The 13,648-nt window shown below is 44.9% G+C and overlaps 1 protein-coding gene across 3 annotated transcripts in view; it reads right to left on the bottom strand.

Moving 5' to 3' along the window:
• Positions 1-13,648, bottom strand: part of ZNF704 (zinc finger protein 704) — a 225,323-nt gene that overhangs the window by 16,719 nt on the left and 194,956 nt on the right. The window lies entirely within an intron of this gene.

Raw genomic sequence — 13,648 nt, 5'->3', positions numbered from 1 at the left:
ATCTTTTTTTTAAAAAAAGGTAACAACTTCCCATCATCTTGACTATAATTCAGCATACCATTCTAGGGAGCAGCCCCCTCCCTGCCAGCTGGTAAGGATCTTGGTGATCTCAGGCATTTTTCTGCATCCTTCATGGATACTAAGTTGCCCTGAATATTTAGTTCACTTTTATTAAGGTGGTCACAGTGTCATTTAGGCGTTAATGACGGTATCTAACATCAGTCGAGCACTTACCATATGCCACGTGCTGTTACGAAAGTTTACCTCATTTAATTCTAAGAGATAGATACTATCATTGCCACCATTTTATAGATTCATAGAGAGTTTCAGTAAATTGTGCCCAGTGAATAAACCAGCTTCAAGCAAAGCTGGGAATGCAGGGAGTTGGGCTCCAGGAACTGCTCTTTCCACCAGGACACAACGCCACCTTCTTTTCAAGGGTCTCAGTGTTTTCCCAAAATAGTCCAGCACAGTGATTGAGAGCACTGATTTTGGACTCACTTTCTCAAGTCCTTGGTTCCCTTACTTATTAAGTAGGAACAGTAACAGGACCTGTCTCAGAGGGTTATTATGGGATTAAATGAGGTCATGAAAGTGAATCTTTTAGCATGACACCAACAGGAATAATTATTCAACCAATGGTAGTTTTTATGGTATTATTATGATTATACTTCCTGAAATGAATTTGACAGGAGATTAGTTTTCTCCAGAGAGGGCCCTTGTCCTTGGGATGCCACCGCTTTGCTGATTATTCCCATAGGCCTGGTGACAGTCACTTCTGTGTGCTCACTGATCCCCATTTCCTTTTCCTCCTGAGCACACAGCTACACCTCATTTCCCAGCCTCCCTTGCGGTCCGGTGGGGACATGTGACTGACTTAGGACTAATGGAATATGGGCAGAAGTGATAGATATTCCTTCTAAGACTTGTCCCTAAACTACCTGGCAGTGCCATTCCAGCCCAGGCTGCTGACTAGACGCAGAGGATGCTCAAGGACTCAGGAGACCCACTTGATCGGGGCTTCTTAATCTTTTGTTTGCTATGCACCCTTTTGGCAGTTTCACATGAAACCTAGGCAAAGTAATATTTTTTAACATTTAAAATAAAACACATAGAAATACAAAGAAGAGCAAGTGTACTGAAATACAGTTATCAAAATATTAAAAATATTTTGTGATATGGTTGATACTGTATGTATTCTTTAATGAACATATTGAATAACAAGGTCTTGAAGTGAGTCTAATAACTACCATCATTTCAAAGTCGTGTTAAGCCTAAGTGAGATTTCATGATATCTGCTAAAATTATAATGTGATATGAAACTATCTCTGCTTCCTATTGGTAGTAAAGTCACAGGTGACACTAATATTGTGGTTTGATGCTGTCAATCATAACTGCAGGAGATGCTGAATTATAGTTAAGAGGTTAATGACAATGAAAATATACTTTTTTCCTACTCCAAGTTCACAGACCCTCTGAATTCTGTCCACCCTTTTGGGGACCTGTGGACTCCAGGTTAAGAATCCCCGTAATAGGAGGAGGGAGCCTGGGTCCCTGGAGGACTGTGTGGAGCGGAGGTACTCCCTTCACCACTCCCAGCTGACCTGAGTGGATTGTGACATATGAAATAAATAAACCTTTATGGTGTTAAGGCACTGAGGTTTGGAAATAGGCTGTTTCAACAGTAGGCCTACCCTTACCAATAAACATAGTGGCGGGGACACCTTCCCTGAACCGATGGGATTGATGTAGCTTTGTTTCCAAGTCCAGGAGGATTTCTGCCATCCAGCCCTTGTGGGGCTGCCCAGTATATGCCCTGTGTTATGGGGCAATCATTTACACATTTAGAAGATGACTCCTTCAGGTATTCCTGATGGGATTAGTATCCTGATCCAGACAGCCACCCCCACCGAAGACTTTTTGTACATTTCTCAATTGAAAAGACACTTGGAACCCTCCAGAATGGAGGAGGAGCCTGTGTGTTGGGCAACGGCCACTTTCAGCATGGCCAGTGGAGGGAAAATTACAGCAGCACACAGCTGCAGTCAGCTAGAGTGGACTAGTGACAGCCACCACCCTGCCTGGGGGCTCCGTGAGCCGGCAGCCCCAAGTGTCCCCGAGGCTCTGCCTGGGTGGCTGGCATTCACGACACCGCAAGCCAGCCATCCCTGCCTCAGCGCCTGGGCGTCACCGGCAGCTGGGGGATGCTTGGCCTGGCAGCGGACCACTCTGAGCTATCCAGGAGCTGCCGCTACATGGAGCTGGGGCCGGAGCCCAAGAAGGGTGTGAAGGAAGCTGAGAAGCAAACACATACTTAGGAAACTTTAAAGTCCACAATCCTGATGAGTCTGTGTTTATTCTAAGGAGACAGTTCACAAGTCTCAGGTTCCCTGATCTCCTGGGGTCACTGATCTAAACACATGGGCTGTAGGGTGAACAAAAGGGGGAAAGTTTAGATCCTGCCCCTCAGCCCCAAAGGTTCACAGGAAGGAGCTCTGCTTGGTATTTTGTATTCAAAGCATAGAATGACTTAACAGTATTAATAAACAAACCCTCACACTAGGAGTGCTTTTTACCCATTTTTCAAACAATGAAGCTAAACTATTAAAAAATATCTTCCACTTAAGGGAATTAATGACTCAAACTGAAATTACATGTACCTGAGAGTCCAAATGGCTGTCTGGAAATAAAGTCATGAAAGATAAAAACACTTCTTGATTCATTCCAAACCTTTTTGCTGATGGTATTCTTTGATTAATTAAACTAAACAGCTATTTAGCAAGGAATATTCCAGGTGCCAGAGATGGAGACAGATAGAGAGAGAGAGAAAAGCTGCTCTCCAGGAACTTACATGCTAGTAAGGGAGAGACAGAAATGCTAATAAATGGTGATTGCCTCAGCTATGGTAAGTTTCCTGGAGAGGGATGCAGAGCAGCTGTAGGTCAGAGAAGACCTCTAGAAGGTGACTTTTGACCCAGGACCCAAAGGTTGGAGCAGTAGGTAGCCATGCTAAGAGTTGGAGTTTTCCAGGGGAAGGAGGAAGAAGAGCTTGGCAGATTGGAGGGCTAGAAAGAAGAGTGAGTTTAGAGGGCAATGAGAGAGAGAGAGAGAGAATGATCGGAGATAAGGCAGACAGGCAAGGAGGGCCAGATCCTCAGGGTCTTGTAGGTGAAAGTAAGGAATTTGGGCTTTATTCTAAAATAAAAGAGAAGCTACTGAAGGGGTTTAAGCAGGGGAGTGATATATGATTATATGATTTAGGTTTTAAAAAACATCACTCCAGGGGCACCTGGGTGGCTCAGTCAGTTAAGCATCTGCCTTATACTCAGGCTATGATCCTGGGGTCCTGGGATCGAGCCCGCATCAGGCTCCTTGCTCAGCAGGGAGTCTGCTTCTCCCTCTCCCTTGGCCTGTCTCCCCCACTTGTGCACTCTCTCTCTGAAATAAATAAAATCTTTTGAAAAAAATACCACTCTGTTTTGGGGAGAGAGCAATAAGGTTGCCTGTGTCATGCTACCGCCGGTCAGAGAAAACGGTGGATGGAAGAAGACTGGGCAGTGAGCATGGAGAAAAGCAGACACATTTAAGATATATTTTAGAGGCAGATCCAACAGTACTTGCTTTGGGTTGAATATGAGGCCAGGCACATGATACTATTAAAGACGACTTGCATAGCTAGGCAAATTGTGGTTCTGTTTCGAATATGTTAATTTTGAGATACCTATTATAGATCAGGAAGAAGTGGCAAGTACGGCACTGGACATATGAGCCTGGAACTCAGGGGAAGTCAGGGCGAGAGACAGAAGTCTGGAGTCAGGAGCTGAAGGACTACTTAAAACTTAGGTCTGGGGCACCTGGGTGGCTCAGTCGTTAAGCATCTGCCTTCAGCTCAGGTCATGATCCCAGGGTCCTGGGAGCGAGCCCCGCATCGGGCTCCCTGCTCGGCGGGGAGTCTGCTTCTCCCTCTCCCACTCCCCCTGCTTGTGTTCCTGCTCTCGCTGTCTCTCTCTCTGTCAAATAAATAAATAAAATCTTTAAAACAAAAACAGAAAAAACTTAGGTCTGGATGAGATCATCTAGGGAAAAATGCAACTAGAGATGAGTAGAAGGCCCAGGACTCTGCAGCATCCGGTATTTCCCACTGGGGAGAGAGAGAGCAGGAGCAGAGATAGATGATAGATAGATAGATAGCAGGAGCAGTCCGAGAGAGAGAGAGAGAGAGAGAGAGAGAGAGAGGAAATCAAGACAGTGCAGTATTACGGCAGAGGTAGAAGAAAGTGTTCCAGAAGGAAGATGTGGCCAACGGCATTGAACAAGGACTGGGAAGAGTCCCACGGAGGCCATCCATGGCAGCTGTCGGTGGCCCAGACAGGAGCAGGTTTCGCAGAGTAGTGGGGAAGGAAGTCAGACTGCCATGGATTGGAGAGTAAGTGGGATTGAGAGAAGTGAGGTTTTTATGCTGATGGGAACAGTTGCAAGGGAAGAATAGATGGACAGTGTAGTAGAGATTCGGGGGTGGGGGGCGGAGAACCACAGGGTGAGGCCCTGCAGAAGAGGATTCGGCCCCATCACCTCCAGCCTGGCTGGGGGGACTGCCTTGGATGGCAGCAGGGCAGTTCTCCCGTGGAAGAAAAGAAAACCAAGGGAGGGATGTAGATTCAGTTAGTTTGCCGATTAAAAAAAAAAAAAAAGGCAGTCCTGTCTGAACGCTTCTAATTTTTCAGTGGGGTAGGAAGTGAGGTCAAAGCGAAGGGCAGAGCGGGGAGGCCGTGTGGGAGCACCGAGGGGAGCAGAGAAGGCTGAAGTGGTTGCTTTAGAGACTGGGGAAGGACCAGGCGAGGCATATGGTACTATTTTCATATTCCTGGGCGGAAACCAGAACCCAAAAAGTTAGGACACTTGTCCGATGTCATTGGATGGTTCCTATCCTATGAGTCGGTTAATAGCAGAGTATTACACAACACAGAGCCCAATTCCTTCTACATCTTAGAAATTTTTTAAAGGTTCAAATTGCTGAGTGTTTTAGGAAATGACTATCACACTGGTATTTTTGTGCCATTACAAGTATTATTTATAAGACTGCTATTCCTAGTCCTTGCAGGAATATGTCAAACATTTGTTTTTTTAAGTTGATAAGCAGTAAAGCTCGGTACTCATTATAGAAAAATAAATATCATTGGTATAACTCCTCTCCTTAGTTAGGAGGAAATAGCTGATACAATGAAGCTGACCAATATCCTCTCTAAATCCCTTGGAATTAGGATAACTACCAATTGCAGTTGTTTGAGTATCATCTCCTCAATCACACCCCCCCCCTTTTTTTTTTTAGCCCCTGCTAAGGACTCCACAGAAATCTGTTGCCCAAAGAAAAGTAGGTAATGGATATGAAAAGTGATCAACTTTGCTTCCTCCTTGTTTTTTTCTTTTGCTGGGTTTCCAAGAAACACGCTGGGGATGGACTAAATAGCTTTGATCATGGGAAGCTCTCTGAGAGTAGGAACCATGACTTCTTGCCCAACAATTAGAATTTGTTGTGTTGAATCTTGGGAAAGTTGTGTTTTGGGGCCCACAGCAATGAGCCATATTTGAGACATCTTAATTTACTTAAGCATTTTGGAATGTACTTAGTAAACAATCGATGTTCAAAGAATGTTTGTCAAAAAGATTGTTGTTCTGTGGAATTCAGGAAGATTTCCTAGGATGATTACCACTTGATCATCTTACCTGGCTGCAAGTTCACTTCTCAGTGCAGGTCCATGGCAGGTGTGGTGAACACTGAATTATAGATGATTTTCTCTTCACTCCATATAGTACTTTTTCCTTCCAGCCTTACAAACCCTGCACTGGTAGGTATTTGAGGAAGGTCTAAGTTCACCAGAAGAAAGTGGAATATGTGCAGCAGGAAAAATGATTGTCTAATTTATAATGACTCAGGTCATTAGCAAAAGCAATCAGAAGGCCTTTACGTAGTATTACACTCCAGATGTATAGAGAAAGTTCCTGTGGTTGCAAATGCGGACTCAGAAACATAATTACATATGGTGGGGAGACCTTTAACTGTGTTTGGGGAGGGGCACTCCCAAACCCCTTCAGAGAGGGAAAGCTCTGCTTTCTCTCCTCTACTTCTTCTTTTTGGCATTTCCTTTGAATAACGTCTTTCATTTATTATCCCATTTTATCCCAAACTGCCAGAGCTCTGCCCTTATAATGTACCCATGCACAGATATTTCCTGTCTCTAAATTTAAGAGCAATGCAGATTAAGCTTTGGAAAACGCTTATCATTTTGACCCAATTCAACTTTTAGGGATCTATCCTAAGAAAATCATTTGGCATGTCTGCAAAGACATGTGTATAAAGATGCTCATCGCACTGCTATTTAGACTAGCAAGAAATCAGAAATCATCTCAAGGTTACTGAGGGAATTATGGGGAGATGGGTTAAATTAATTCCATATAACTGCATAGTAAGGAATTTTAAAAATGAAGTTGTCAGAAAAGCTTCTTTGACGTGAGAAAACAAGTTCCCCGTGTGGGAGGGAATTGCTGATACTTGCTCTTTGTCTCTATGGGTCCCTACCACTCCCTTCTCCGCCCAGCTCAGTGCCTGGAGGCTCACCTTTATGCATCAGTGGATGCCCTTGCCCTCTGGTTTCTGGTTGATTTGGCCAATGGGAGGCACTGGCAGGAGGTGGGGAGGCAGGAGGAGAGACCAGAAGGCAAGAGGGTACGGATTCCCTCAGCTTCCTGTCTGCCTGGCCACAGGTGGGCTGTGGCTACATTTCTCCTCCTAAAACTAACACTTCTGGTGGTATTTTCAGTTTTGATAACCCCATGGGTTCTGGAAACCACTCTGTTTCTTTGCCTTTTCAGGCTTAGGGGTGGTAATGTTGTTAGCTGCCGGGGTACCTTCTTCTGATGTCCCCCAACCCTGTCTGCACCCTTGTGAAGAGCTTCTTCATTATACTCTTCTCAATTACGCCACTGGTAGTGCAAGGCCCACTTCCTGCCTGAGCCTTGACTGATACAGGGGAAAGTAGGTTATAAGAAATATATGAACATTATCTCTTTTGGGGGGAGGATATGATATTTAATGCAAGTAAACATGTATTATTGCAAGCTGGAAATACTGGGGAGGGGTACCTTCTTTTCACATTAATCTCCAAATGTAAAGATTATCCTATTTTTTTTAAAGATTTATTTATTTATTTATTTATTTGAGAAAGAGAATGAGATAGAGAGAGCATGAGAGGGGGGAGGGTCAGAGGGAGAAGCAGACTCCCTGCTGAGCAGGGAGCCCGATGCGGGACTCGATCCCGGGACTCCAGATCATGACTTGAGCCGAAGGCAGTCGCTTAACCAGCTGAGCCACCCAGGCGCCCAAGATTATCCTATTTTTAATTTTAAAAAGTCATTTCTTTAAAAATGGAAGCCGCCCTATAACAGTTGCTTGAATAATTTGGGAGAATAAAAGGACACTGAAAAGATGATCTCATCTCAAATGGAGTCAAGTGGCTTCTCTCTACCCAGGTGAAGGATGTCCTTATGTCAAACCATGAGGCCCCTTACGTGGTGATTAAGTACTTGGCAAAGTCCCCTAAGGACACCCAATGGAAAGCAATCCCTGGACTACAAACAGACCACTTGTGGTTCCATTAAAAAAACAAAAACAAAAACAAAAACAACCCAACAACAAGCCATGGGAGGAGGAGAACAGGAAAAAATAGCTAAATAAACATCGCCTGGGTTGCCACCTGGGTCCCGGCTCACTCAAGGAGGCCAAAGCCAGCAAAGTTGCTGGTGGAGTCACAGAGGCCCATCCGCTGGACGTGCCCATCTGTGCTTGAGCCGGGGCTGCTCCTCGCAGCTCTCAGAAGTTCCCAAAGCTGGGATGTCCTTGGGAGCCGAGGCCCCTGTTGGCTGGGGAGCAAGCTGTGCTGGGGTCTTCGATAAGTTCGCTTCCTTTATCCCTGGCGCCCACCCCCAGAGGAGTGCAGCTCCGGGCAGTTAGAGCCAGAGCCCTGGGATCTCACACAGGCCCATGCCCTTGGGGGGTGTGTGGGGGGGTAGCGTCTCAGCAGCTTCCAGGCAAGTTCTTCGGAGTCACCTGACTTGGGGGCAGTAGGCTACCCGGGCTGGAGACAGCTTCCTGGAGCTGCTTCCGCTTTGCAGCAGTTTTCACACCGACTCCGGCACCAGCCGCTTGGAGCTGGAGGCCGAGAGCTTTGGCCAGGGCTTCCCTCATCTTTTCTCTGCTCGCCCTTCCCACAGCAAGGCTCAGCCCTGGCTTTGAGCCGTTTCATACCTGGAACACATCAGAGTAGCTTCTATCTTCCTGAAAGAACTGAGACTGGCCCACGGGACCGACAAGATGACGGCTGAAGGTCACCATCGGTTCCAAGAGTGGAAACGTGGCTGAATTTGGAAGTATTCCATAACATGCCTAGGGATAAGTCCAACTAAAGCTATACTCCAGAAGGTACATGAATATCACTTTACTGCCCCGTTGACCACACAGCAGCCTGGGGTTAATACCAAGTTGCTTTTTTGGAGGTAATTTTGAAGAACCTCACATATGTCTTATATGGCAATTGAGATGTATGTGCATGTGTGTACGTGTGTATGGGTGTGTATGTTCATACATCCAAGCGTCCCCAGAGAGGACCAGGGTCCTTCAGGGAAGGGAAGTGTCCACTTATTCTGCAGAGATGCGTTCGGCCTGCATTATACATGCTCCCTCAGTCTGAGGCCCGTGGCAGGAACCCACACTGCTTGGCAGAGGCTCCAATGGCTCTTTGAGGACCAAGAGTTCCCCTCAGACCCTCAGCACGTTCCAAAAGACTGAGAAGTGAACAGACGTATTTAAAAATTCATTAACTGCCTAGAAGCTGGTAGGGGTTCCAGTTCTTTCCTTTATTGGGAAAGCAGCCTTATACATGTCATCTCAACTTTGGGGCTTTATTTCCTTATTTGTAAGACAGGAGGACTGAACAAGTAATCTCGGAGGTGTGAGGTGAGTGCAAAGTGATGGGTGAATTCAAATGTATACCAAACATGGATTCAACATCTCCCATCTATATGCACTGCTTACAGATGCTGTGATGATATAAAAAAAAAAAAAAGAAAGAAAGAAAAGATTTTCGTAAATGGAATAATACAAAACGTATTCTTTTGTGTCTGGCTACTTTACCTCAGCATAATGTTTTTGAGATTCACCCGCTGTTTCATGTGTGGGTAGTTTGATTCCTTTTATTGTGGTGTAGTATTCTGTTGAGTGAATATGCCACAATTTGTTTCTCCATTTACCTGTTTAGGGACATTTGAGTTGTTTGCAGTTTGGAGTGATAATGAATAAAACTGCTCTGAACCGCAAGTCTACAAGTCTTTTTGTGGACATATGTTTTCTTATCTCTTAGGTAAATATCTAGAAGTGGAATTGCTGGGTCATATGGTAAGCATATATTTAACTTTATAAGAAACTGCCAAACTGTTTTACAAAGTGGCTGTACCATTTTACATTCCCACCAGCAACGAATGAGCATTCTGGTTGCCAACACGTGGGATTTTGTACACCAGATAGTACACACTGTATGATTCCACTTACTTGAAGTGCGGCAATATGAGAAACTGACCTATGATGACACAAGTCAGAGAATTGGTTTTTGTGGGGGTTGTGGGGGGCATTTGACTGCAGAGGGGCATGAGGAGTGCTGGCCTTGGTTGGAGCGGTGGTTCCTCAGGTGGAGAGATCAGTCAAAACCCCCTGAAATGTATTCTTAAAATGGGTTCATTTTATTGTGTGTAAATTTCCTAAATAAAGTTGATTTAAAATGATTTCTAGAGCAACGACAAAAGCATTCGTGAATTCATAAAAATCCCTACTCATTGTATATTTTCTCACCAGTGGATTCTACAAGTGCCTCTCATCTTTGGGATAATCTGGATATTTCTGGACATGATCAAATGGTCCTGTAACTTGGAAAGGGTGGGCTAGGTGATTTCTGAAGTCCTTCGAGGTCCAAGGCTCCAGATCTTCTATATTGCCTGGCAGATTATTCTGAGATCCTGTCACTAAAGTGCCTAGATCTCACTCTTCTGTATGCCGATCCTCCCTGAAGCCAATCCGTTCCCCCGATCTGGCTGGCCATGCTGTGTCATCACCACGAAATCCGTACAGTGTGACCCCGAGCTGCTTTTCGTAGCACCGCCCTCCCTGGCAGTTCTAACAGATGGGTCTATTTCTGGAGCGTCAGTTCTTGCAGAAGGCACTCTCTGCTCTGAATTAGTGGGTTAGGAATTAAGTCAGCGCACAGAGACTAGCAACGGCTTATTGGTGAGGGATTTACGGGTTTGTTTCCTTTTCATTCACAATTTAAAGTGACTCATTGCTTTTTGGTTCTGAAGGATTGAAAATGCAGAGTGGAGCAAATGATGAATTCATTGTTTACTACTGCACAGTAATTACTGAAGCACCTTATGTTAACTCAGCACTTTTTTCCCTCCGACCTGAGATTCTCCCTAGCCCATGGGTAAAATGGTTCATTGTCAAGACACCTGTAAAAATAAATGAAAACGATGAAGGCCGGAATGTAGTGATTGTCTTTGAGTTGCTGCTGATGTTCTGAAAGGCAGAGTCCTGAGTCAGGTGTCCTTGTACCACCCCTGATTTCTGCCCCTGTCACTGCTGCCCTCACCCCTCACCTGATCGTAGGTTGGCCTCTCTCATTAACCCTAAAGAAGTCCAAGGTGGCTGAAGTTGCTGAGGGATGCGGTGTCTTGAGCTGCACCAACACTGATATAGTCAATGTGGGGACAGAATGGAGAATGGAGGTGAGCACCCCTTCTCTCCACACCCACGCTTCTCAAATTGTCAAATGGGTAAAAAGGAAAACAAAATATTAGCAGCCAACATGTACTGTTCATACCATCCTCAGAACAAACCCCATCAGTGTGGTGTTATCATGATCCATATTTTACAAACGAGGAAACTGGGTCTTAGATAAGTCAAGCGACTTGCCTATGGTCACCGAAGTATTAGAGCTGGGGTGTTAATTCCAGAGCCTGAACTGTTTTATCCTGTTCCCGAATGGACAAACTCAGAATCTGACAGAATTAGGAATCTGACATGGAAAAAATGTATATATTAATAAGTAGTTATCAGCACTTCTTCATTTTCTAGAGGTCTTCTGGGATTGATGGTTAACTCTAGGTCTTCTGGTCTTCTACAGAATTTGTTTTCTCCCAGACTCGCAGAGCGGCTGTAGTTAGGATCACTGCGTCACCTGGTGGCCGTAACGGGAACTGCACGTTCCCTATAGCTCGAGTCCGGGCTTTTCCCTGTGCACCGAAGTACTGTGTGTGGGTCTGAAATCCCAGAGGAAAAATTCTGCTAGCACTGGGCTTGACGCAGTTGGCTGGCTGATCTCCAGGGCCAGGAGAAAGAAGTCTTTCATTTCCCTTTCTTGCATTCCCACTACCTTGGCTGACGATCCTCTTAAAAGAGATGGGTACTTCATTCAGGAAGTGGGCCCTGCAGCACACAGCCTGGAGTTCCGTTCTCTGCCCTCGGCTTTCTTTCTGAACCCTCTGCACCCCAGTCCCACCCTGCCACACGATGTTGGCTATAGCTGCATCTGATTATTTTCTTTCCGTGTTATTCTCCTCTGTGGGCAGAGGGAAATGTGGATTCCTTGAATTAATTTGCTTCCAGAGTTTCATCTTTGCTATTTCAGCCAAGCTGATCTTATCTCTGCCACATTATAAGCTACAGGACCTTGGGCAATTCACAGAACCTTAATGAGCCTCTTCTGGAAAAATGGGGGTAGGGATATGCCAAGGATTTTTGTGATGATTAAATGAAAGGCTGCATTTAAAAGCATGTTGTAAACTGTAACTAAATTTGCAGGTGTAGTTGTTCTCAACCAGTATTTCTTCCTTCCTGCTGGTAGTAAGAGATAATGCCCCGGAGCCCTGGGTGGATCAGTTGGTTAAGCCTCTGCCTTAGGCTCAGGCCATGATCCCAGGTCCTTGGGATGAGCCCCACCATCGTTGGGCTCCCTGCTCAGCAGGGAGCCTGCTTCTCCCTCTCTACTCCTGCTCCCTGCTCGTGCTCTCTCTCTCAAAGAAATAAATAAAATCTTGAAAAAAAAAAGAAGAGAGAGAGAGAGATAATGCCCGGTCTAGACACTACATCTCATACTCTCTTCCTCTTTACATAAGAGGAACACGGATCACCATAAGAGACGAGAGCGAGGTGGGGGAGGTGGGAGAAGAGATGGGAGAGCTTCCATAAGGAGGAGGGAGATCAGGATCGCTTCTTCATAATCCCATCTAGGGAATGCTGCTTCCCCGTCTGTTTAGGGGTCTAAAAAGTCTGTTACCGTGTTGCTACATTCTAGGACTTGGGGTTTTAGGGTTTGCACATCCCTTCTACTTATGGTCACATTTAATCTTCACCATTATCCGGAGAGAGGTTTGAGAATACCCGTTGGCCCGGTTGACAGATGAAGAAGCTGATAATCAAAGAGGTGAGATGATTTTCTTAAGTTCTCAGGGTGGCAAAGTTGAGTTTAGAACGTGGGTCTTTTGATTTCTGTTTGGTGCTCCTTCAGTCACCACTTAGCAGGTTCTCTCTGTATAACAGGGAACAGGGGCTTCCAAACTTTCTAAACCATGAGCCACAGTAAGAGATACATTTTGCACATAACACATATAAGTGTATAATTGAAACAAAAGCATTAAGGAACAACACCTACCCTGCTTGGGTACAATGCATCCTATCCTGTCTTATTCATTAAAGAAGCGCTATTCACAGCTCATTAGATTGACTTACACCGCGCTAGTGGATTGAGACCTGCAGTTTGGAAAATACTGATCTAGAAGGTTCTCAAACAATCCCCACAGGACATGTGACGATCACAATTGCCCATGGTCTCAGATATTATTAGGAATCTGAGGGGATGAAGAGAAAAGTAAGATGAACTCAGAAAGTTTCACTGACTAGAACATATTATCAAATGGATTGAGCAAATTAACTCTTAGAAATCTTTTGAAATATGACTTTTAAAACTCTAAGATAACTGCATCACAGTTCCTGTGTTTCTGCCACCTTGTGAGTACAGCATTTATCACTCCAATCGTTACTGCCTCTTTCCACATCAGTGTCCACCCGCCTAACGTCCAACCTTAAAGGAAGCGGCTACACCTTCATCCCGGGACATTGTGCATTGTGCCTGATGGGCGCTCCATAAATATTGGTTTACTTAACAAATAAAAAAAATGAATAGCAACCATCCCGCATTCGCATTACTCTCACTATTCAATGTAACTTTAAGTTAAAAAACCAATGACTTGGTCTATGTAAGATCCATGATTTAAAAATGAGTGACTATGAGCTTCAGCCAGCAGGAATACTACCCCGGGGAAATCCAGGGTCTGAGTAGAGGGAAAAATCATGAAGAAAGAAGGTTGAACATGTTTCTTATTCGTGCATTTATTCCTACTGTCCGGCATCCTGCAGAGGGGGTCTGTGCCCTTCAAATAAAGCCACTTCGTAATGAAGCTTTTTTTTTTTTTCCCTTTTCCTTTGGTGACTTGACTATCCCCTAATTTAGTTGAAGCCTATAGAGTCTACAAGTCTGACCAGTGCTAC

This window comes from Eumetopias jubatus, unplaced genomic scaffold, assembly GCF_037043125.1.
Source record: "Eumetopias jubatus isolate StellerSeaLion01/CBP00866 unplaced genomic scaffold, mEumJub1_p1.0 scaffold_4, whole genome shotgun sequence".
NCBI lineage: Eukaryota > Metazoa > Chordata > Mammalia > Carnivora > Otariidae > Eumetopias > Eumetopias jubatus.
Note: the sequence above shows the minus strand (reverse complement) of the source record. Positions and strands in the feature narration are given on the sequence as shown.